This window comes from Equus przewalskii, chromosome 31, assembly GCF_037783145.1.
Source record: "Equus przewalskii isolate Varuska chromosome 31, EquPr2, whole genome shotgun sequence".
Taxonomy (NCBI): Eukaryota; Metazoa; Chordata; class Mammalia; order Perissodactyla; family Equidae; genus Equus; species Equus przewalskii.
This window is the reverse complement of record NC_091861.1, coordinates 27,403,077-27,429,166: the sequence shown is the minus strand read 5'-3', so window position 1 is coordinate 27,429,166 and position 26,090 is coordinate 27,403,077. Positions and strand designations below refer to the sequence as shown.

Below are 26,090 nucleotides of genomic sequence, written 5' to 3'. Positions count from 1 at the left end.
AGAACCAAAATATGTGTGGTGCTTTTCTATAAATGATCTCATTTGAGCATTCCTGTCCTGTCTTCTATCTCACTAGTCTTAGCAAACATTTAAGTATCAATTACTATGTCTAGACACATTGGATGCACTTTGTATGAATTAACTTATTTGTTCAACAGCCCTATGAAGGAAGTATTATGGTCACTCCCATTTTAAAGATCAGGAACTGAGGCCCACTGAGGTGGTATAACTTGCAAAAGGTTGAAGAGGTGGAAAAAGGAAGAAACTGATTCCATCGTATTAGTCAACTGCCGTGACACCTCCTGCCTCTTTGAGGAGGCTGGACCTTCCCAGAGATGCCAGTTGGGTAAGTTTTTGCCTTATCAGGTGGGTTCAGTTAACCTTGGTGCAGGAGGATGTTAAAAAATTCTTTGACCATTAGTTTTCTCACTAGTGTTTTTTTGGTGATTGTTTCGCATCTCACAACATCCCCTAAGTTTAAATTGGAAATCCAACAGAGCCTTTGGTTAATGCCTGTGACAACTATAGAGCTAGAAATCATACACTGTATGTTTGTGTGTGTGTGTGTGTGTGTGTGTGTGTATGCTCTCTGATAATAAATAACCCTAGAGGCAATGAAGATTGTATTTGAGTGGTTAGGTCACTGTTTTCCTAGAATACCCTTAAACACACAAGTGGGCCTTTTATTCTTGTATCCTAAAGATGTTTAATTAGAAAAGGTCAATCTTAGTATCTGAATGACCTACCATCAAACCAGGCTCCAGCATGGGACCTGTGGCAGCTATTCCAAAAACTTTGGAAACAATGCTGATCAAACTTTTGTAAACGGAATCGAGTATTGACATACTTTGCTTTATTTGATAGATTTTTAAAAATCCAGATGTAAATCAAATTTAGCAAAATAAGAACACCGTATTTGCGGTTCAGTGCAAACTTGTATTCCTTTTGTAGAATGGAAAGTCTGTCTGCAATGTTGATATCCACTCGCCAGCTGATCTGACTTGAAGCTGGCAGTTTTGGATATCAGGTCTGTGATGTGTTCTCCTCTTTCTCTCTCCCACTTTCCATCACTCTCCAACTCTTTTCTATGCTCACTCACTCACACACACAAAGTAGCTATCCAAATCAGTTGCTTAAGATTGCTAGCCATGAATCTGAAGCCACTGGGCCTTATTTTGAAAAATTTTCAACTACAAGGAAGGCAACCGTGAGTCACGTCCTGCCTCCTTGCCCCCAGGTTATCCTGTCGTGCTGTGGCTAATATCTGGATGACCTGGCTGGTCCCAGCAGCTACAGAACATTTCAGAAGTTGAGTTGACTTTTTTTAAGTTCCATCCTTCAGTGTTATTAAAATCAAATTAATGGGCAGATACCAAGAACTTATGACGTCCTCCCACAACCATCCTAGGGTTTGTGAGGGAAACAGAGAGTCAGAATAATAGAGCTGTGGACCTTGGACCTGAACTACATCATAGTTTAGCTTCTTGCTTGTGTTCGGTGGATATTAGATGACGTTATCCCTGATGTCCACCAAGAAGGTGCTTTCCTAGTACCAAGTGTGAAAGAGGATGCTAATGTGGAACGTAAGAACTGTGTGTGTGTGTGTGTGTGTGTGTGTGTGTGTCTAGAATGCTTGAGCGTTTAACCCCTCTGGGCCTTAGTTTCTTCTTCTGTAAGAAGGAAAGTACTTGTACCTATGTCCTAAGGGGTTGTAAGGATTAAATGAGTGAGTTACACTGAAAGCCTACCACAGAGTAACAACAATGTTAGTTACCATTTTTCCCCATCATTTGCAGACCACTCAGGTCCATGGTGAAAGGTTTTGACTAGAGCTAGAAAATTATTAAATATTGATTGGAATTGATTCTAACATCATTTATTCATCTTAAACCTACATATACATTGATAGAAAAAATCCCTAATGTCTGCTTGGAAAGGATACTGAGAATTGCTATTCTGGCAAAAGCTGCATTGCATCCTTCTTTTGATAGCAAAGGTGATATGGAATAAAATGAATTATTGGAGAGTGGTCTGGTGAAGTGGGGCAATGGATATTAAGATTTTTTTGTAGGGCGGGGGTCACCCATGTTGCCGACCTCACCTCAATTTATGAGAACGAGATGAGATTGGCAGAGCACAGAAGGCAGCCTCATGCACCTGGACTATATACATCGATTTCCCATCTGCAGCGCTGATGTTATATTTCCTATAGAAAGTATCGGTCCGTTAATTATTTGATCAATGAAGACAAGTGAAATTTGCCCAAGTTGAAAAGTGGAAAACAAAAGGCAAAAAATTGAGAAATGCTTGCACACGTGAAGTGACTTAGGGGATTAAAAATATTTTCTTGAAGAATAGGTTTCAGTGCAACTTGATAACAAATTGGTATTCCTGCTTTTATCTTATTTGATATCAGTAAAAAGTTGGCCCAATTTAGGGATGCACAATACTTTGTACGTCCTCTTAAGCCTCAGTTGGATGACCGTCATTGTTCTGGAAGGTGTTTGGACAATTTCGAATTACTGCAAGGATCTGCCTTAGTCCTAAAGTCGCTAAGAGATACAAAAGACCTATTGTGTCGACAACTTTTGAAGTTTTACGGGAATGGCTATTATGTTAACACTTTCTAAATGTTTTATTAGATAATTTCAAATGTGCTTCACATGCAGCTTCTTAAAGAAACACAGTTTTAAAAACTTTTCGGAACCATGTGCTAAACATCTAAAGACCATTAATTGAATTTGCAATAAACCTGTGAATTTGCAAACAAATTCTTTGGTTATACCCAAACACTAGGAAATAGGATTTCTAGAGCTTGAATTTGAAATTTTTTTTGATGATGTTTTTTCTTTTGTTCAACTTCAGTTACCTCATCTGTAAAAACCAGTTGTAATTATAAATCTGCCTTATCAGATGGCTGAAATTGATGATAGAGGAAAATGCTTCGAGAGCCCTTCATGGAATTTGTAATTACTCTTCTACATTCCATATAGAAGTTTATACTTTATAACTGTAGGGAATTTTTCTTTACAGCTTTTGTAATCTACATTAAATAATTGATTCTTCTTGGTTTAGCTTAAAATCTAACTCTATAGCTGGAGACACGTGTGTGCATGTGTACACATATGTATGTATTAAAAACAAAGTACTATCTTGGAATTTTAAAATTCTGTCACTTTGAAAACTAGCCAGTGTTTAATTTTTATCATTGCTTTTCTTTTTTCTTTTTAATTTTGAAATGAAAACGTCACCTAATGTCACTCAGAGTGACTTGTTGATTGCCCTATGTGTGTTTATGTACTTTCTTCTGAGATGTCCTGGGGAAGCTGAAGAACACCTTTCTTCAGATTGCCGAGATTCCCCTCCCATCCCCTTACACCCCTATTATACCACGAGGAAAGGACAGATATTATTACCTCCACTTCATGAGATGGGAAAACTCAGGTATGAATGGTTGTGTTGTGAAAGTCAGAGTAGCAGATCGATGGCTGGGCTGAGATTGTGTAAGTGTTGACCCCAGGGGGATGGCGACGCTCAGCCACCTCTCTGATCCTGGGTAAGCCCACCCACAGGTTGCTGGCCTCCCAGCGAAGCCATCCTCGCCACCTGGAAAGCCCACAGCCTGAAATTGATCTGGCTGCATTTTTACACTGGCTTAATGTTAAGAACTTGGTTATTCTCTTTCGTCATTTCACATCTGAAACCCAGCGAATGTAGGTCCTCTCCTAACATCTTTCAAAAAGTAAACAACTCCCCTCAAATCTGTTATGCCAGAACTGCCACATTAGAATAAAATCCCGCTGTACCAACAATACATTTAAACTGCCCAACTTTTTTCTTCATAGCAGCATCATTTTTGTACCTCTGACTTGAATCTTGTTTGAGACTCTGCTGAGTATCAGCAAAGACCTCTCTGATTTGTGGAAGATAGCTTCATAGTCCCAAAGTCCCCAAATCATTTTATCAGGAGATTAGCAGAGTGTCCCATTTGGTTACGCTAGGTTTAAGATTCCTCCTTTTCCTTTTTCTATTATGAAAAGAAACCATAAACAAGAGAAGACCAGGAGCCAAGGGAGTCTCTTGGCCCCTGGGACTGGTAACAGTGAGGCCCATCTTCTCTCTGAGGTAGGGCCAAGCTGCAGGTGGCCAGTTGCCATTTTTTTTTGCCCATCCAAGAAAAGAGAGCCCAGCCCAAGAGCATCTCCAGCAGCCTGTGCGTCAGTCTTTTCAAAATCTTGATTTTTGACCTGATTAGTCAAAAGACAGAAAGAGATAAAGTATGGGGAATTTTTAAGCTATTGGAGAATAAGCACTTTGAGCAATATAAAAAGAAAAAAGCCTATCATTTTAGATAAACGGGCATAGTAGTATATATGTTTAGAATCTTAAGCTCAAAGACTTTTTGATACTTTAGAAACAGACAAGTGTATCAGGCATATTTAAATTTGCTCATAAAATGCTCATTTTGGATTTATTTTAAAATGAAAGGCTTGAAAGAATAATGCAGACAAAAAACCCTCTATTTCTTCTCTCTCTCTACCACTGTTTCATAGTTTTGACAAAATACAAGAAGCTCCCTGCATCTTCCTCTTCCAGATGTTTCTGAATTCTTTTCTCCTGGAGTTTCACACCACTCATCAGATTCTAGCTCACTTTTCTCTAGTGATGGAGGGGGGTTTTTTTTTTTTTTTTTAAATGACAGAATTTGGTAGCCTTGGGATATTTTAGTGGCAAAAGTAGGCAAAAGAGAGGAATTGAAATCCTTAAAAGAAAAGTTTTCAATTTAGAAGAACTAATGATCCAGCTGCTAATATTTAGATATTTACTCTTTGGTGTGAAGTCCTATTTCCGGGTACCTGCTGTGTGCCTGGCATTGTGCATGGGGCTGCAAACACAACTGAATCCAAGATGCACAAATGTCATGGCAGCATCTGCACCAGCATCCCCCTGACCAGCAATTCTCATAGTTTATCACCTCAAAGAGTGTCACGATGAAAATCTCCATATTTTAAAGGAGATTAAATTCTCTTCTATTTACTCATTTTATTCATATTTAGGGAAACTCCAAACATTTAGATAATGATATGTGGTTATAGAAGGGGATAAGACTCATATTTTCAAATATAGTGGACTGATCACACAGCTTATATTATCAAAGTGTTCTTAAGCATCTATAACATATTGGCAGGTTCTATGGGAAATACAGTAGAAGCCTATGACAGCATCCTTGCCCTCAAGGAACTCATAGCACTCGAAGAGAGTTGTTTTTAGGGGATGAGGGGCTGGTTTGGTATTTCCTAAGCAAGTTAGTTCCTTTTCCATTTGGTCAGGACTCAGTCAGCATGAAAAATAAAATTTAAGTATGTTCCGATATACCAATTACTTACTCTTAGATCTCTGCTTTATAATTCCTTTGGCTCTGAAAGTATAGTAAGGTAATTCTTCACATAAATAAGCATGAATGCAGACCTCTTTCATACCGTCTAGACATATGAAAATATTTATAAAAGCTTACACAACTTCTACATCCAATTTTTATTGTTCAGTAGTGTGGGCTTTATGAATCTTCAATGCGATTGTCGGAATTGCCTCACATAGTCTTTTAATTAACCTTCCATGGTTTCCAATTGCATTCCCTTTATCTGTTAGAATCTAAAATATTGATAAGTGCTTTGTCTCGTTAAACTGAAATCTCTGACTAGCTGTGTGTACGCCAGTGTCTCCTGCAAGTGTTCATGGCACACGCGTTTACCAGCACCTTGAAGGGCCCGCTGGACGCGGTGCTGGGGATGAGAGCAGGTCATCATCGTCACATGGGAGACGACAATACAATGTGATAAGAGCCACCCTCATATTCCCTATGGGCTTCGAAGAGTTCAAATAATTGGTATTGAGAGATGTTAGATGTGATATTAGTTTGAGAAATAAAAATTACTGCTCAGAAATTATATTCCTCCCGCTAAACTATTCTCAGAGGGTCATCCATATTGTTCATTTGTGGTGTTAGTATCTGGCCTTTCCCATAAGAAGATGAGAGAATGGCTGAAACAGGAGTGTTTAAAGTGAAAGAAAGCTTTTATGTTGTGTGTTGTTGGGGGCAGGGTGAGTGGGTCTTGTTTTTTCTCCATAGGTCTGTCCATCCTTTGGACGACTGTTTATGCATTGACACTTCTGGGTCACCAGCAGCTGAACCTGTGGGAGGAAAGATGAGAATCTTGAATGTAACTGAGAGTTTTGCCCTAAAGGGAGCTGATCCTGGGGAGTTGAGTTAGGAAAGCTTTTGCTTCAACTTCCAGTTGTAATTTGGGCAAGGTTTGGGGCTAATGGCACGGTGAGAGCTGTCTGCCAGACCTTTTTGTTTTTTTTTTTTAAATCAATCAGACACATTGTTTGTTCCTCTGGGTTTGATAGACATGTTGTAATAAGGTCCTGAACTGCTCACTACCTCTTTATGTACCTTCTGTCTAAAGGCTTGTTACTATTGTGACCTGTATTCATGGAACCACAAACAATGGGTTTAACCATTAACTTTCAAACCTTTAAATGAATTCTTTTTATAAGATGAGAATTATATAGGCTTCCGCTGGTTGCTTAGAGGAAAAAAAGAAAAGGATTCAGGTTGAATTAGGTTATTAAGAACTGGGAGTTGATGGTTAGGATGCCCCTAGAATGAGCAGATAATTTGCCTTGACCTGACCACGTCAGATAACTCTGTTTAGCTGATATTCCAGTGTCCCTGGGGAATTTAAGGTTTTCTAAAGTTGGTTTGGCTGTTAGTAAAGTTAAATTGTGGCAATATTTTGTATTCATTGAGTAAAGCCCCAATCGTTGCCAATACTTAGTGTCCATTAAGGCACAATTTGATGTTAAGTATCTATTTTCAGGGCTCTTCCCGGTGAGCCTTGGGAAAGTTACAAGCTACAAAAGATATATTGTTTTATTGAGAGATATAAAAGACCGAAGAGAGTGACCAAAATCCTACCCCCTTAGATTCATAATTATCTCTATGAATTTTCTCTTCTATTTTTAATTGAGCAACGATCCCCAAAAGAGGTAGCTTTTCAGAAAACTGTACAATCCCCAATGCCTAAGCGCTTAATTCATTTTAATAATGTTTCATGCACAATAAAAGGACCAGCCCATCAGAGTGGTGAAACTTACTTAAATTGCTCATGAAATATCATTAGTAACGCGGGAGCCCATTTGGGGTCTTCCGTACTCTCTACTTTTTGCTATTTTAATGAGGCTTAATTTCCACATCCTGCTTGGAATCACTTGAACTCATGCCATGGTGTAAATTTCTTTCCTCTGTACCATTAGGAGAGCCTTTTCCTGTCCTTCTGGTAGATTAATTATTTTTCAGAATCTGTCTCTAGGCTGGTTTAACCTGCTGGCCTCAATTTTCGGATCAAGAAATAGAACCAGAACGAAACTAAGTGATAGTTCAGCATGATCCAGCCCCAGCAGTCAGCAAAAGCCACAGTGACTTGGTCCCGATCCTGACCTCACTAGAGTCAGTTCTCGGATTCACAAATACACGGGCTGCTTTTGATTAAATTATTTAATCAGCTTCATCAATATTTGACAAATTTATTGTCGGTGCCTCTCATTTAGCAATTAATTACATAATGTGCCATTCTTTTTGGCTGGTGTTTTGTATTGTTGTTTATTCTTTTTCCCCAACTTTATTGAGTTGTTATGCATTCTTGTATATTTAAAATTGAATTCCTTGAGAAAGCCTGTGCTGTCTGTGACTCTCTCAAGGAAAAGGACTGCGACCCGTAATTCTTTGCCCCCTCTCTCCTGCCCAGGGCCTCACATTCAATAGGACTGGAATTTGAATTGATCTCCTTTGTAATTTGAGAAAATATAAGTTTCAGGTTTTGAATTATTTCCCTGATGGTATTAATTGATAAGTTGCTGAAGCAGAGTTCTTTAGTTACCTGGTTAGTGTCAAAATCACCGAAAAATGACTTTTTTTTTGTCAAGGGACACAGAAAAAGCTGTTTGTTTCTGGATCTTTCTTCACCGATCTGCCATAGTGCCTGAGTTTCCTTGCCTCTTTTAGGAGTTAACAAATAATTGGACCTACTTAAAAGTCAGTGGGACAACACACCAACCCATTATGATTTTAGTCTGTAGGCAATGCTGGGAAGGCAGATTTTCAATGGTACAAAGCACCAGGATGGCAGATCAGGTTAAAGTACTCTTTATATCATCATCATCATCATCATCATTATTATTATTATCATTATTAATTATTATTGATCATTGTGAGAGTGGACATTTCTGGATCATTACTATATGCCAGACATAGTTCAAAAGTGTTAGCTCAGTTAACCCTTACAGCATCACAACATCCCCGTGAAGTAAGCACTGTTATTACCCTATTTTACATGTGAGGAAACTAAAGCCCAGAGATGCTAAGCAACTTGCCTAAGGTCACACAGCTAGGAAATGACAAAGCTAGTCATCAGGTGGTCTGGTTCCAGGACCCGAGCTTCACTTGGTAGGAAGAACACTCTCCGGGAGAAGGTGGGGGATGGAGGAGGCTGAAGGTGGATATAAGACTTGTCCTACCCTTGGTTTCCTTATAACTTTGTCCAGGGTGGGATCTTTATCTGTGGCGTATCCACTAAGTGTCAGCCTTAAGACACATGAAGCCATGTGGTAAGAGGAGATCAGGTCTTTTCAGGGTCTATTTTGTGTTAGCAGTGAAGTTCTTGCTGCTTGGAAGTTGCAGGAAATGACCCACAGGAAAGCTTTCTGGTTCCATTTCTGATCCCGTAGACCCCCCGCAGAGGCGGCAGGGAAGACCAGAGGAGCTCAATGATGGAGTAGCGAGCATAAAAGCACTTCAGGTGGGCACGGTTGTTCCAGGGAGGGGAAACAAAACACAGAACAATCGACTGAGCCACAATGAGGGCACACCCAGTTAGGACCCGAGCTGGGACTCAAACCAAATGCCCACCTCACATTTCAGGGCCTCGCGCTCGCTCAGAGGTAGGAAAGTTCAGTCTGTTTGCTCCTCCTCTCTTGTGACAGAATGTTCCATTTCAAGTCTTCATTCACCATGATTTAACTTCCTGCCCAATACGGTATAGCGGCTGTTTACCGACGTTTCCACGCACAGAGGAAGACAGCATTTCCCTGCCTCTTTGAAGCTGGGCGCGGCCACGTGTGTGAATGTCTTTGGCCGAGAACATGTGAGCAGAAGTGACCATTGTGTGATACTTCTGGATGTAGCATTTTGTTGTCAGAGTGAGGCTCTCCAGAGCTCTTTTCCCTTTCCACGTGAACCAGAGAGGCTGTGTCTTCCAGACGGTACCAGATGACAAAGCTTTTTCAGCATAGATGGCTGAGCTGCTACAGAGAAGACTGTTGTCCCTACAGAGTCACCCAGACCCTGAGACTTTGAGTGAGCGAGAAATACATCACCCCTGTGTTAACTCACCAAGGTTACTACCTTGTTTGTCACTGCAGCATAACCTAGCCTATCCTGATGATTACCAATGGGCTTTGGGGGTCTTTGTGAGCTGTATTAGTGAGCACCATCAGCTGGTAGGCAATATGCGAAGTATTTAAGATGATTTTCTCATTTAATGATTTAATCCTTACAATAACCCAAATGAGGCATGTGTCTACATCATGTGCAAATGAAGATATTGAGTCCAAGAGAAAGTAAATAAATTCCCCAAGTTACTCAACTAGTAAGAACCAGAGTTTCACTCCCAGGCATCTATTTGTTTTTTTTTCCCTGAGGAAGATTCACCCTGAGCCAGCATCTGTGCCAGTCTTCCTCTTTTCATTGAGAAAGATTCACCCCGAGCTAACATCTGTGCCCATCTTCCTCTATTTTGTATGTGGGTCTCCGCCACAGCATGGCTGCTGACAAGTGGTGTAGGTCTGTGCCCAGGAATTGAACCCAGGCCACCGAAACGGAGCACGCCAAACTTAACCACTAGGCCACGGGGCCAGCCCCCCAGGCGTCTGGTTTATTTCACTACACTGCTCTGCCTGCCTTAAGATGGTGTTAACTCTCACTGAGTGGTTGAGATTTTTATTTTTTCTTCTTCTCCCCAAAGCCCCCAGTACATAGTTGTATATTTTAGTTGTGGGTCCTTCTAGTTGTGGCATGTGGAATGCCACCTCAGCATGGCCTGATGAGTGGTGCTGGGTCCACTCCCAGGACCTGAACTGGTGAAACCCTGGGCCGCCAAAGCAGAGCGTGTGAACTTAACCACTCGGCCATGGGGCTGGCCCTTCACTGAGTGTTTAAAAGCGTCAATTGATCCCATAAGCATTCTGTAGAGTGCCTATTGTGTGTTTATCACTGATCCAAGTGCTATGGGTAGTGCAATGTGAGAGATGAGTCCCAACCTTAAGGAATTCAGAGTCTGGTTGAGGGGAGTAAAGGACCTGAAACAATAATGAGCAATAGGAGATGCGAGTCAGTGCTGAACAGCCTTTGAACCTCCAGCTGGGACTTGAAGGTTAGCTAGGATGTGAGTAGGTGGAAACCGTGGGGGGGAGCTGTCTATGCCGTCCAGCACAGTGGGGAAGAGTGTGGGCTTGGATTGCCTGGCTTTCAATGGCAGCCCAACCACTTAAGCTTCTCTCAGCCTTTTTCCTTCATTTGCGAAATGGTGTCTGTAATAGTGCTCACATCATGGGGTTGTGGTGAGAATTATGGGGGACAATGGATGTGAAGGACTTAGCAGAGTGATGGCATACAGTGGTGCTCGATAAATGTTACCTGTCTCCAGGTGCTGGAAACAATAGGAGGAAGAGGCTGGTATGAAAACCAGCATGTGAAGTCATGATACACATGATAATACCCATGAGCTTGAGGGGTTCCATTTATGTCGCATTCTTTCTTTGAGACACGAAGAAGACAAGGCAGCCCCTTGTGAATGCACTGAGTGTGACGGGTGCAAAGATGGACTAGACATGATCACTCGTGGATTGAAGAGTGTGGATGTATTCAGGGGGAATGGCTCGGGGGAATCACCATGTGCGTGATGGGAGAGAGAGGAGAGGATACAGTGCAGAGCACAGGATGCCTGTGGTGCTCCCCAGGCCCAGGTTATGAAACAACCCAGGCTTTATGCAACAGATGCCACTGGTAAGCATGGTTGACATTATTCTTACCATTTTCCAAATCTGCTCTGGCAGCTGTGTGGACGCTGGTTGCTACTCATGTATATGCTGTTTTTACTTGATGAAGTCAAGTTGGGGAAAGAGCGTGGGTTTTGGAGTCACACTGATCGAGATTTCAGTCCTAACTCCGGCACTTACTGTCTGATCTTGGGTAAATTTCTAAAGCCCCTGAAACTTCAGTTTCCTCATCTATAAAATGGGGTGATAATCCCCACCTTTCAGGATTTAAAATGGATTAAGAAGGATCTATTTAAAGCACCCAGGACAGTTATTCTTGTCAGAACTATTGTCAGGGGCAGCTCTTGCTGTTATGAATGATGGGTCTTCAAGACTCCAGCAGGCAGCTCTTGGCAAGACTGGGATTTGTGGATTTTTACGTCACAGAGAGCCACTGGGGAAGGACCAAGAATGTTACGTGGAAATACTCCTCTAATTCCTTCACTAAATCATTCTCTCTCCCTTGGTCTTGTGATTTTTTTTTTTTTTTGAGGAAGATTAGCCCTGAGCTAACATCTGCCACCAATCCTCCTCTTTTTGCAGAGGAAGACTGGCCCTGAGCTAACATCCCTGCCCGTCTTCCTCTACTTTATACATGGGACGCCTGCCACAGCATGGTGTGCCAAGCGGTGCCATGTCTGCACCCGGGATCTCAACTGGCGAGCCCGGGGCCGCTGAAGCGGCACATGCGCACTTAACCGCTGCACCACTGGCTGGCCCAAGGTCTTGTGATTTTTAAGAAAAGAAATAAGATTTATAAGTTTATAATAAGTACGGAATATCAACCCGTGTGGAAAATGAACATCGTAATTTTACTCGTCTTAGTTTTAATTAAAGATCATACAGAATTGGTTCCTTAAGATGGCTCTTTCCCAGCGGCTCACGCTCTCCTTCGACAGCCGTAAAAATGAGCCAGTTTATGGCGCCGGCCGCGTGGCCGAGTGGTTGAGTTCACGCGCTCCGCTTTGGTGGCCCATGGTTTCGCTGGTTCGGATCCTGGGCACAGACATGGCTCTGCTCATCAAGCCACGGTGAGGCAGCATCCTACATGCCACAACTAGAACGACCCACAACTAAAAATACACAACTATGGACCGGGGGGCTTTGGGAGAGAAAGGAAAAATAAAATCTTAAAAAAAAAAAAAGAACCAGTTTAGTTGCTATTTTTACCTCTCTCTTCTTTCTGCTTTAGTCTAAATTCAGCAGACAAATATACGTCAAATGGAATCGAGCGGTGAAATCGCCATCTTGCCTTCAGCCTGCCGCCTGGCACCTGTGGGGGGAACACCGAGACTCCTCTGCTGTCTTGGAGATGCTTGCATTTTGACCGTAAGGCTCGTCGTGGGAACATTTATATCTGCAGGCAGAGCAAGCTTGAGCTGAGTTGAACTTTTGGGTTCTGTCTCACAGAGAGACACGCAGAGGGATATTTTCTTGCTGTTTAACTCTTTCTAAAATATCCTCTCATAAACAGTCCTCATGGGATTGCTTCTTCTCTTCTTGTCCAACTGGAGTTCGTGTTCATTATGGAATTTTCACATGTAAAGTGGTTTTAATAGGCCTGTTTGGTCTTCGTTCTCTGGAGTACCCAGGACTATACACCAAAAAGGGAGGGCAAAGATTCGTGACAAAAGGTTTTTGTTGCCTTGCAGTTCCTTCATTGTTTATTTAACCAATATTTATCAAGTGCTTATGCTAAGTCCGTATACTGGTCTTGGAGATACTATGGTCGATAAAACATAAACCCTGATTCTCTAGGAATTTTTCCCGTTCAGTATGAGATTTGGGCAAGTTAGCAGGAAGTTAATCAGAAATGAGAGGTGTCTGGTGATGGGAAGCCCACAGGAGACCCTGAACTCCTCAAGCTAGAAGTCAGCCCTCCACCTCCTTCATAGAGCTTGTCATCTGCTTCCCTGGAGTAGTTCTGGGTGGACATGTCCTTCGTCCTGTACCATAGACTGGCTCTTTGAGGGCAAGGACTTTTCGTCTTATTTTTGCCGGTGTCCGCCATTGCACCCAATTCAGTTCCCAGTGAGTAATAGCCACTCAATAAACGCTTATGGGATGAAAATGTCATCTCTCTCTCGCAATGTTTGCTTTATCTAGAAAAACATTACACAAGTGAATCCCAGCTTCCAATTGTAATCTTGTAAGAAGAATGTTTTAATATCACAAAAGCAAAAAGGTTATAACACAATCCCACCACCCTAAGTCGTTCATTCATGAGTTAAAATTCATGAGTCAATGAGTAATATTTCAGAAAGCGTTTATGAGTTCCTACCATGAGCAGACACTGTTTGAAGCATGGGGATGCTTCAGTAAAGAATCCAGTCGTAGTCCCTTCTGTGATGGAGCCAGTGTAGGAGATGGTAAACAGATGTGTATTGAAATTCCAGTTATGCTCAGTCTCCTCTTTTCTTCCACTGGCCTCAAGCTCCAGGAGCCATTGGTTCCTCTGGTCAGGAGGGAGGGACGGAAGTAGATAGGAGGGAAGCTCAGTGGAGTCTGTGGGGATGTACCAACTTGAGAGGCAGGCTTCCAGCCAGTGGGCCACCTGTTTCCCCCACTTTGGGGTTTGCCTGGGTTGGTCTCAGTTCCTCAAGAATATTTGCACATCAAAGGCTGCTTCCAGGGCAAAGTCCTCATGTTGCATTCAACGAGACTTGGAATTCCCAGAATTGCCATCCTGTAAGCCAGAAAATAGCTTTGCTTTGCATTGCATCTCTTCGATTCCCATTGTGCTGCCTTCCAGAGGGACTTCAGGAAGTCAGAAGCAGCTTTTCCAATTTTATTAATGCAGAGTTTGTTACTATGGCTCTCCTAGAACAGGCATTACTATAGTTTCTTCTGGTGATGATAAAGATGCCTCCTACCTTGACGATAATCCTAAAGAAGCTCCTGAGAACTGCAACAGCTTTTTTGAGTCCAGTGGAATGACGGTACTAGTTAGGATTTGGCTCCACTATGCCAAACGAGACAGCAGTTTATTTCTCTCTCACATAAACATAGGTAATCCAGATCCGGTATGGCAGGTCCATGAACATCAAAGACCCAGGGTTCTTCTTTCTTTCCAGAAGTGCCTTTCATACTGTCTAAGACACCTGCTTTAGCTCTGACCATCATGGCCACATTCCACCCAGCAGAAAGAAAGTTCAGGGTGAATCAGAGCCTGCTCTTATCCAGGAGTTTGCACACACTGTTTTTGCTTATATCCCACCGGTCAGATCTTAGATACTCAGCCACGTGGTGGTAAAGGTGGCTGGGAAATATATTTTGTTTTGTAATGATCACATATCTAGTTAAAAGTGAAGATTTTATTTATAGTGAAAGGGCAGAAGGGATAGCTGGAGACAACAAGCCTTTCTGACATACTGGGCCAATGTGAAGACTCTTGCTACCATTGGCCAGGATGCAATCGTGCTGGCAAGACTAAATTATAGTTGTTACAGAGCACTGGGTTTCTCCAGAGAACATTCAGATCTGCGCCAATCTTATGCAAACCACTGTCTCGATTTAAGTGCGGTGCGTGGCCCGTAGTGAAGTGCAGATGGTGGTTTTGGTGGTGAGGTGGAGAGGGGGAAGTTGGCAGTACTAATTTCACACTAAAGTTAGCTCTATATATTGCCATTGATCATCCCAAAGCATTCTGTCTAAGTTTTCAATTTGATGCTACCTTCTAAATTACTAGGCTTCCCTTGGAATGAACGAATCAACTGACGTGATGAAACTGAAGTCAGTGTATTTGTGGGATATCATTAATTTGCTCCGGGGACCTTGGTTCAAGCAATTGGTGCTTGTCTCTGAAATGGGAACTGAGGTCGTTTTAACATGTGTTTGTCTGATATTAAAGATGACTTTTCTGGTTCCAGAGATGAGAAGCTCAAGTATAAAAAGATAACAAGTAATCAATCTAGCCATTGATAAGGATTCTCTAAATGTGTACTGTCCAATACAGTAGCCATTAGCTACTTAAATTTTTAAATTAGTTGAAGTTAGATTTATTTCCTCGGTTGCACTAGCCACGTTTCAAGTGCTTTACAGCCCTGCCTGGCTAGTGGCTACTGTAACGGACGATGCTAGTACAGGACATTTCCGTCACTGCGGAAAGTTCCGTTGGAACGTGCTGCTTTTACTCTGGAGGGAGAACGTAGCTAAAGTAGTCAGATAATGTATTACATTCCATTTCACACTTAATATTATTTTAAAGGAATGGATAAATTCTGATGCTGAAGATGAATCAAGATGTTAGAATAAGGGATTCCAGGATCAAGATACCAGAATGTGAACAAGGGAGCATAGTGTGGATCGATACATTGGATAGACACATAAATATTATGCTCACGTTAAGGATCCAAAACTGGACTCAGACCAGATGAGAATTGTTACTAGGCGTTTTGCTTAAATTTAACACATTTTGTGCGACCTTTCTAAATACATTGGCTCAAATCAAACAAGAAGGATGACTAGAACGTAAGATCATACTTATCTGTGTTTCTATGGAAAGGATTAGAATTTTTTTATGTGGACTTTTTTCCCCCCACAAAATTCGGATCAAGATTCTAAGTTCAGCTTGGACACATTTAGTTTGAGATGCTTGTGAAACATCCAAGTATAGATGTTTCCATTTTTCCTGTATTCCCTTTCAATCTTCATTTGCATTTTAGATCATTATAATTATAGTGAATATTGTACAAAGAATACTTATCTATCTTTAAGTATTACCTTGTATTTTAGCATTTACTTAATAATTTCCATCTTCCTGAAAATGGTGGTTTCCAACTGTTTACTATTTTGAGTTAATATGCAGTAGACATCTTTGTGAAATTAACTTTTTTTCTTCTTTTGGATTATTTTTTTAGGATGAATTGCTAAGAAACGAGATAATCAGTACAGATGTGTGAGCATCGTTCCGGCTTAATACATGTGGCTATTTCTTTCCTAGGAGTCATATCGGTTTGTCCTGGTCAACCTGTCAGCTGGCTGGCCCCACCATCATCTGTCCACGTTACAGATAATCAGTTGTAAATAGGTATCCTGAGTATATGAAGATCTGTAATCACACTGCTTGGGTTCACATTGCTATTTAACCAAATGCTAGTTATGTGACTTTGGATAAGTTACTAACATTGCTAAGCCTCAGTTTCATTGTCTGTAAAATGGGAAGGAGCAGGTATCCACTTAGGTTTGTTGTGAAGATGAAATAAGAGAACCCCTGCAAAATGTTGAGCCCAGTTCCTAGCCCATAACTGTTAATCGTTATTACTACTGTTATTAGTATTTATTAGTATTATTTCCTTAACCATTAACAAGTTGAATCCTTCTTTCACGTGCTGTTTTATACTTTTCATTTTCTTTTGTGTGGCTCTTTCCATCTTCCATCCTTTTGTTTTTTGGCATTTTGTTATCTTTAACCCTTAAGAAGAGCTATTGATAACACTGTTTGTTTGACATTTATACTGATTTTCCTCCAATCTTGAATTTTTTTATTGTATAGAAATTTAAATATTTTATCTTATTTGATCCAGGTATGTTTTCTTTCACATTTTCTTCTATTGTGTCAAATCTGAAGAACATATTATTATCACTCTTCCAAAGACCTATTTGCTAGTTTTTAATGATTTAAGAACTAGTTGATGTGGTGTTTGCCTTTATGCCTGAATATAAGTCATTGTTTTGCCTCCTTTTTCCTGCCCACAGAGTTGTCTAGTTAGCCCAACACCATTTAAAAGTAATCTTTCCTTTTCCATTGTCTCGTGATAACTTATTTTCCACACGTTACCTTCTGTTATGTGACTGTTCTAATCAGTAATGAGCTGTGATTTGACCATTTCTTTGAGGTCACTGGGGCAGGTGGCGTCCAGGAATTTTCACTGTCTTGGGAGAGTCCAGCATTTACAAAGAAACTTGGTCACCATCTTCTGTGTCCCGAGGTAATTGTGGGTAGTGCACAAGAGTTTAGTCTTACTTGAAAGCTGTAAATCTTATCTTAGCAAATAAAATAAAACTGGCTAATGATCACCAACCATATTTTCTTTTCTTCTAAGGGATGGGCTTGAAAAAGTAAAGGGGAGGGGAGGTTTCTTACAACAGCACTAAAAGAGCTTTTAAGCAGAAAATTGCCTTAAGTCAACCAAGAGAGGTTATCCTCATTATACAAACACACCCTTCTCAATTGAGCCCTTTTATGTTATAATTGTTTTCACATCTATAGAACTCCGTGAGAGATTATGCTGAAAATCTATTTGTTTGTCCAAAAATATTTTAAAAGTACTTTATCTTCCAGAAGGACCGGGCGTATCAGGGCAGGTTGGTTTCAGAGGAAATGTAGCCTAGTGCTAATAATTTGTCATATACAATTCCAGTGACCTGTGGAGGAATATGGTGAACCAGCTGGATGTGGAGTTTGGGGAAAGGCTGGCCCGGTTAGCTGTGGGCCATTTGAGCATCTAGTTCAGGTGGAATCAGTGTGCTCAAGAATAGTTGGGATGCTTTGCTGGGAGAGAAATGTGGATTCGCCATAGTGAATGAAACTGGTCCAGGTTTATGGTTCTGTTCTAGTTCAATTGAGGCATAAAGAGATGGTCTTTATGGTCTTCTGACTATACCTACTTTTCCTGTGGTGGACACACCACGGACTTGGGTTGATGCTTTTAGTCAAAAATGCAAAGAATTTAGTGAGCTGCATCTCTGTGCATGGAACTATGCTTTCTCTTAAGGGGAGAACAGAGCCCTTGTGTTTTAACTGTTTACAGTTCAGTTGGGGAGGCAAGACCTACACATACGAGAATTTAACAAGCAGTAAAAACCAGCATATAAATCGAAGCCACATAAATGACAGAACAGTGACTGAGTGAGCATTCAGAGCAGGGAAAGTTACTGTCGGGTGGGGGATCCATAGCAGCTTCCTGGGTGAGATGGGGCACAAGTGAGTCTTGAAGGATGGATGGGTGATGAGGTGAAGAATGGAGAGCGTTCAGGTGAGAAGTGGCCTAAAGAAGGATGAAGGGACATGAAGGAGCAAAATGTGCTGGAGGAGCAGTGAGTGAACAAGACAGGCTGGTGTAGACGAGGTTAGGGGGGGAAACTGAGTCCGATTATGAACAGCCTTGAATGCCAGACTCTTTCCCTAAATGATTAAAGAAAAACTAAGTTTATTCACTTAGTAATCTTATTTAATAGCTGTTTGAATTTGAATACCAGACATCATTGTAGATGCATTGGGAATTTTGCCCTTATTTGTTTGTTGAGTAGGACGACAATGAAGGGTTCATTTGGACTTTTAAGAACACAAAAGAGTCCAAAAAAAAAAAAAAGAACACAAGAGAGGCAAAGCACAGAGGACTTTTAGGGTCGTGAAACTACTCTGTATAATGCTATCATGGTGGATTCACGTGGATATATATTTGTCTAAACCCATCAGATGTGTAACATCACAAGTGAACCCTAATGTAAACGATGGACTCTGGGTGATAATGATGTGTCAATGTAGGTTCATCAGTTGTAACAAATGTACAATCTAGTGGGGAATGTTGATAATGGGGGAGTCAGTGCATGTATGAAGTAGGGGTTATATGGGAAATCTCTGTACCTTCCACTCAATTTTGCTGTGAACCTAAAACTGCTCAAAAAAATGAAGTCTGTTTGAGAAAAAGAAAGGTTAAAAAAAAAGAACAAGCAAGTAAGAGACCTATATAGGTTTCCTTCTTTTTTTCTTGGTGAGAAAGATTGGCACTAAGCTAACATCTGTGCCAATCTTCCTCTATTTTATATGTGGGATGCCACGACAATATGGCTTGATGAGAGATGTGTAGGTCTGTGTCCATGATCTGAACCCACAAACCCTGGGCTGCCGAGGTGGAATGCATGAACTTAACCACTATGCCACCAGGCTGGCCCTGGTTTCTTTCTTTTAAAAATTTAAAGTGAGAGGGCCAGCCCTGGTGTCCTAATGGTTAAGTTCAGTGTGCTCCACTTCCAGCGGCCTGGGTTTGGTTCCTGGGCATGGACCTACACTGCTCTGTTAGTGGCCATGCTGTGCTGGTGGCCCACATACTAAAAAGTAGCAGAAGATTGGCATGGATGTTAGCTCAGGGCAAATCTTCCTCAGCAAAGAAAAGAAAAAAATTAAATTGAGAGAACCAAGGTCAAAATTTTTAAATGCACACCGTAGGGAGAAAGATGTGAAGTATTTGACTTTTCATCTCTGATTTAAACTCTCATCTCTGCTTCTTTAAAACCACACTCTTGGAAATAATTTGAATAGTTGAATCCTAAAAATTGCATTTCTGTTATTTGTCAACTGAGCTGTCACCTTTCAAACGTGCTTTAAAATACATCCCCTCAGTCATGATGGATCCCCCATCACCAAGTCCTGTTTGTTAGCCAGTCACATATGTGATGTTGGACGCTACAAAGCAGGTTACAGGCTTGTAGTTCCTGCCACCTGGGCAGGGACAGTCATACACTCGGCAAGATGATGCAAAGTCAGTCTGTGGGCACCCAACACCCGGATGTGCAGGACAAAGGAAGGCACCAGGCTTTCCATCATCCACAACAAGGTTTCCCTCACCTTTCTGTATATGCTTTTGGTTCGTCTTGACTCTGCGCCTGGTTGAGGAAATTCAGGCACATAGTGCAGGCAGTTAGGGGACTTGTAACGAGACCTAAGAGGTGGCAAAGGACTAAATTCGTTTATTTTGTCTCTCTGTTCTGTATCACACAATTCTCTCATCTCATATTTCCTATAAACATTTTGACATTCTGTTGAATTTTCTCAAATTTCTTCCATCTGGAAAAGCAGAGTATTCATCAGGGAACCGCAGCCATCTTGCCTACCTTTAAACTCTGACCGTTCAATTGCTGGCCATAGAAAAAAGTAGATTGTCTAACTTGCTGAACTGGGGCATGCAGATTTTCTATTTTGAAAGAACATTAAGGGAAAAAAAAGGGTGGGAGTTGATACTAATGAAATATAATGAGGAATGATTATTTCTATCGTTGGCTGTCAAAATTATTTTTGTTAAAAAAAAAAAGGCTGATTATTAGGGGCTGGCCCCATGGCCGAGTGGTTAAGTTCGCCACTCCGATTTGGCGGCCCAGGGTTTCACAGGTTCGGATCCTGGGCGCGGACATGGTGCCACTCATCAGGTCACATTGAAGCGGCATCCCACATGCTACAACTAGATGGACCCACAACTAAAATATCCAATTATGTACTGGGGGATTTGGGGAGAAAAAGCAGAAAAAAAGAAGATTGGCTAACAATTAGCTCAACAATTGTTAGCCAATCTTTAAAAAAAAAAAGATGATTATTAAATTAGAAATAATGTACCACGGGTTGTCCTAGTCACTTGAGCTTAAAAAAACAGAAAAACAAAAACGAGCAAGATTCCTCCCTTCGTGGAGCTTGCTTTTAGTGTGTTGGACAGATAATAAAGAACTGAAAAATAGTTATAAATTTTTAATAAGTTTTCTGTAATTTTACAAATTAAAAACAATTACAAACATTAAAAAATATATATTTTTGTTGTTTATAACGTCTCCGTCCTCCAGACACAGCGTTCTGTGATCGGGCAGCATGCTCATGGGGAAAAGCCAGCCGGGCTCACACGGGTGCTGCCAGCCCGCGCTCTCTGTGGACCTCAGAGCTGGGAAGGGTGGAGGCTCATCCATCGTCTGTGGCCCAAATGACAGCTCTTCTCCTGCGTGAGCTTTGCATGTGGTTTTCAGATGGAAGCCCCCTGAGTCATTTGAACTTGGAGCCTGAAAGGCTTTCTGTTCGGTCAAATGCCAGTACTTGTAAAATTCTGGGTCTTGATAAAGAGAAGAGTCTTTTCGGGAGCTGTGAGCGGTGAGTGGTGCATCTCATGATGTTGTCATGTCCATGGTGCACCTCTCTTGAGAGTTTTCAGGAAAGTCAACTCAACGGATTCAGATAGGATTAATTAATTTTTACCTTTGTGATTCCCTTTTTTGCTCTTTATTTTCTGTCTTCAACGCTTAGATTACATTGACCCCTCGTTGTAGCATCGCTACGTGAACATTGCAGAAAAATGTGGAAAATATTTTTAAGAGTGTAAAAAATTTAAAAAAAAATATCACTCCACCGTCAAAGAAAAATCTGTGTATAATATGAGAATTCTTTTTCTTTCGGCCTTTTTGAGGACATAAATATATTTTTGGAAAACATAAAATCTTGTAGCTTCCTTTTGTTTCTTCTTGATGTTTTACCAGGAATGTTTTCTCATGTTATGGAACATTCTTTCTAAATATGTTTTTTTTTGATGGTTGTTTAATATTCCATCGTGTTGATCTGGCACTATTTTAAAAACAAGTTTCTGTTGTTAGAAATGTATTTTTGGTGATTTTTTTGGCTGTTATAAGTAAGGCTAAGATGAGTAATCTTGTACAAAAACTTTTTGAGTTGTTGCATAAAAAGAATTGAATGTTTTTAAATTAAAAAAATTTTCTTAAAAGTATTTTTAATATGAAAAAATTTGATAAAACAAAAGTTGAGTCTAATGCAATGAGCTCCCATACCTGTCAGCCAGTTTCAATAATTATCAAGATTTTCATAATTATCAGTATTTTTCTATATCTATAAATGATTACTTTTACCTTTTCAGGTGGTCACTGAAAAAAAATTCCAAGCAAGATCGTGCCAGTTTATTATATTCCCATGAGCTGCCTTAGTAAAAATATTAGTGTAAAAAAAATGTTTTTTGTTTTTTTTTTTGCTGAGGAAGATCAGTCCTGAGTTAACACCTGTGCCGGTCTTCCTCCATTTTTTGGGACACCGCCATAACATGGCTTGACGGGCCGTGCATAGGTCTGAGCCCAGGATCCGAACCTGCAAACCTTGGGCCGCCAAAGTGGAGTGTGCAAACATAACCACTACACCACTGGGCCAGCCCCTAAAAATAACGTAAGTTTTATAGGCAAAAAAAGATTATTTTGTTGTTTTGATTTGTATTTATTCAACAGCCAAGAGTTTGAAGGTACTTTCAAATTTTGTTGGCAATTTGTATTTATTCTTTTTGCATTGTACATTCATGTCCTTTGCCTATTTTTCTTTTCTGGTACTGATCTTTTCTTACTTAAAGAGCTCTATATAGAAAGGATATTAGCTGATCTGTCATGAATGTTAAAAGTACTTTCCCCAGATTTTATTTGCCTTTTAAATTACTTGTATGCTGTTTTCTGGAATAAGAACAGTTTTCATTTCTAAGTAGATGAATCCACATATCAAAACCTTCTTTTTTGTTTTTAAGGCTTACATCATCTTTCCTCGTGGCAAGTTTGGAAAAATCCCGTACTCCCAGGCGATATGACATGGTGATTAATCATGTGAGCTCTGGAGCTGTGTGCACAGTTCAAATCTCCACTTGGCATTATAGGCTGTGGGCCTTGAACAAGATCCTTAACCCCTGTGTGCCTCAGTTTCTTCACTAGTAAAACAGAAATGACTATATTGTTACCTACTTCATCGAGTTGACATGGGGATTAAGTGACAGTATATGTAAGATACTTTGAAACACATAGAAGGTGCTATGCAAATAAATATTCGATATTGTTATTGTCCATTTAACTCTTTAATCCAGTTGAAGCATTTTGGTGCGTAAGTAACGATTATAAAATCCTATCAGACAAGTCTTTGCTTACAAAAATCTTCAATACTTTGTGGTGATAAAATTCAGCAGATGAGAAAACACATTTAAGAAATGGTTAAAAAAAAAAAGAACTACACTTTCTTCCCTAATGTTAAAATAAAAAGGTAGAATCTTGCTTACAAATCCCCGTAGAATTATAAGAAATATCTACTTTTTAGTGGTGAAAGAAACTTTACATATCCTTAGCTAAACCTTGTCATTCAAAAAACTGAAGAAACAGGTGCAGAGTGGACAGGATCCACAGCTGGAACGAGACCCAGGGCTTCTCATTCTCCCTCCAGTTCTTTTTAAGTAAAGAGGGAAAAATAAAACCACAAATTGTGAGCACACCTAGCCACAATTCATTAGAGCTTCACTAATTTAAACTCCCCTATTGTTGAGGGAGGAGAAAAACCTATTGCCCACTTTCAGTAGAAAAGGAGTTGTTTACAGCCAGATTTACACATCCAAAGTAAAGGCAAGAAGCGAAGGAACTGGAAAGATTCACTTTCTCTTGAAATGGATATTTGAGGTCAAAGTAGGGTTTTTGCACCTGAATTCTCTGGATAATTGCCACAAGCTTTGCTTTTGACTTGCTTATGAGAGATTTAACTTATTGAAATGGAGCAATTGAAAAAATGATCTTCAGACTTCAAGCAATGTAGGCCACCACTCGGGACTCAGGTCAAGCATTGGCTCATCGGATGCTAAGAATTCTTCGGGGCCCCGTCCTGGGCCCTGACCCTGCCGTGGAGAACCAGCCGGACTAGGCGTGTGTCCTCATCGAAACTATATTCAAGTGAGATTGAAAAAAATGCATAATCAAGATCATTTCTGAGTGACAAATGCAGTTACATCAGAAGGTGGAGGGCGGGGAGGCTGGAGGGGGCGGTGAATCCACGTTACCAGGGGTTGTCAGGGATGGAAGGCCTTTCTGAGGTCAAGTGAGAGCTTCGGAAGCTTTTGTGAGAAGTAGCCAGCTAAGTAAATATCCAGGGGAATGGGGTTTCAGCCGAGGGAACATCAAGTGCTTAGGGCCTGAGATCCAGAAAGGTTGGCTGTGGAATCTACTGGGTTTCCTCTTATTACCCAATCTCCTGTTTGCAGATATGATATGCAATTATGTGGGGAGGAGATTCTCTAGGCAATTTTAGCTATAGTCCTTGTAGATAAAAGAGGGCTTTGCCTTCTATTCCATTACTGCCTGTGCGCCAATCGCATCTCAGAGATGGTGGGAGGGGAAAGCTTTTAAGAGGGCCTGGCAGCCTTAAACAGCACATTTTGATTTTTCTAATGTTAGCACAAATACTGGCTGTGCTGCCAGGATATTTCCACACATGTGGCCGCAGAGATGATGGGGCTGTCATTTATTGATTCGAGTAGTTGCAACAGTTTTTCTTTTTAACTGGAAAACTCACGTCCTGGTGATTTCTTCCAGGGAGCTCCCCGGAGAAGGAATTTTTTTGAGAACTATGTTCCACCTTGATTTCTCGCATGTTGATGTCTAGAAAGCAGTCAATGAACTACCTGGTTTACATTCTTCATTGAGTAATTTAAAAAAAGACCTAACAAACAAAAACAGCTCACTGGTTTTTAAGTCAAGGACTAACCCTTGGGAATGCTCAGATCTTTAGCTCTGCCTTGGGAGGAGTCATTCTGCAGAACCCCGGGCTTAGGGAATATTAAACATGTCCCAGCAGGGGAGAGGTTTGTTGTGTTTTATTTTCTTCATTCTATTTGTAAACACCTTCAATAATGCCTGATAGGTGAAAGGCTCTTAATAAAATAAATATCAGCTGAATCAATTAAAGGTAGAAGAATCTAAAAGACGTCTTTTTCCCACTTCTTTCATATGACTTTCTCCTTCAGACAATCCTAAAAGGATTCTGATTGACTCACCTGGAGGAGGGCCCCCATGCACCTGTTTCTACTTTTCCAATAAAAGGACAAATGAACTGGATGGTGAAGAATATGTTTGTTCTTCCTATTCAAACTGTGGGTGAAAATTGAGCAAATCAGGAGTGGATAAAATTTATTGCCCTTTGGGTATTAGATTTCACTACAATTCTTAAACTCTAGTGTTATTTTAATCTGTATGTGTCTTTCTATTTAAAGTGGGTTTCTTGCAGAAGCATATAGTTGGGTCATGGTTTTTGATCCACTCTGACAGTCTCTGTCTTTTAATTGGTGCATTTAGACCATTGACTTTCAAGGTGATTATGGATAGAGTTGATATGATTATTTTCTTGAGAGCCTGGTATCTAGTCAGCTCTCAATAAATGGTGATGGACTGAATACCATTCTCTCGAAGCATGAACCACTGCTCCAGGAGGAAGTTAACCATTAAGTGGAGAACTATTTGAAGAGTGTTAATCTGGACTGAGAGTTTAGGGATCTGAAAGAGGTGATATGACTTCTAAAGGTGTGAACAACCCAGGGAATCTCGCACGATAATCATGGACAGAGAGTAACATAGTCATCGTTTTTTGATGGTGATGACAATAAGATCAATTTTTCAACCACACCTTCAAAAGGCAGCTGTTTTGTATCAGTGTTTTCAGGCCAGCACAACACTGGGCCTACGGATGGCAATAATGTGGCATCCTTAAAGACCTGTTAAGAGAGTAGTTCTCGTATCGAGTGTTCTTACCACACCCGTACACAAAAGAGATCCATTTGGTTAAAAATCTCCTCTTCTCATTCTGATAGGCTCCTGTTCACAACGTATTCGTTCTTTACTGTTATAGACTTCTTCATCAGTTAAGCGTCTTTTTCTTCTTTTCTAAATTGCAGACCACTAAGGGCTAGATTCTAGTTTGCGTGCCCTGCCATCCTAAACCCCCTGCACAGAGCTGTGTGTGCAGTCATTGTTCAGTCCATGCTGCTGAGATTGAATTAATTTTGCCCATCCTCCCACCAGTAATTTTTGTCTTCCGAGGATTACAGGAAACCTGCAGAACCCTTTCCCTGTGAAGAAAGATGTGGACTCTACCCTTTTAGAAGCCGGTTTGGAATATGTGTACAGGGTATAAAAAAGCCAAGAATTTAAAGTTTCAAAAGATGACCCAGCCCTGATGGCCTAGTGGTTAAAGTTCCGTGCTCTCACCACTTGGGTGGCCCAGGTTCCGTTCCCGGGTGCAGAACCACCCCACTTGTCTGTCAGTAGCCATGCTGTGGCAGTGGCTCACGTGAAAGAACTAGAAAGACTTACAACCAGGACATAGAACTATGTGCTGTGACTTTGGGGAGTTAAAAAAAAAAAGAGAGAGGAAGATTGGCAACAGA

At 40.8% G+C, this 26,090-nt stretch overlaps 1 long non-coding RNA gene across 6 annotated transcripts in view; it reads left to right on the top strand.

The window, feature by feature from the left end:
- LOC103564110 (uncharacterized) overlaps nt 1–22,739 on the top strand; it is a 38,146-nt gene extending 15,407 nt beyond the window's left edge. For 2 of the 6 annotated variants that reach the window (XR_547998.2, XR_011535210.1), the window contains 7 exons: nt 159–346; nt 12,350–12,486; nt 16,100–16,186; nt 16,995–17,087; nt 20,710–21,007; nt 21,903–22,081; nt 22,428–22,739. This is a non-coding gene — a long non-coding RNA (uncharacterized lncRNA). Of the gene's footprint in view, nt 1–158; nt 347–12,349; nt 12,487–16,099; nt 16,187–16,994; nt 17,088–20,709; nt 21,008–21,782; nt 22,082–22,427 lie in introns of all 6 variants that reach the window. The other 4 variants (XR_011535211.1, XR_011535212.1, XR_011535213.1 and 1 more) reach the window with 4 other exon arrangements.
- The last annotated feature ends 3,351 nt before the right edge of the window (nt 22,740–26,090 follow it).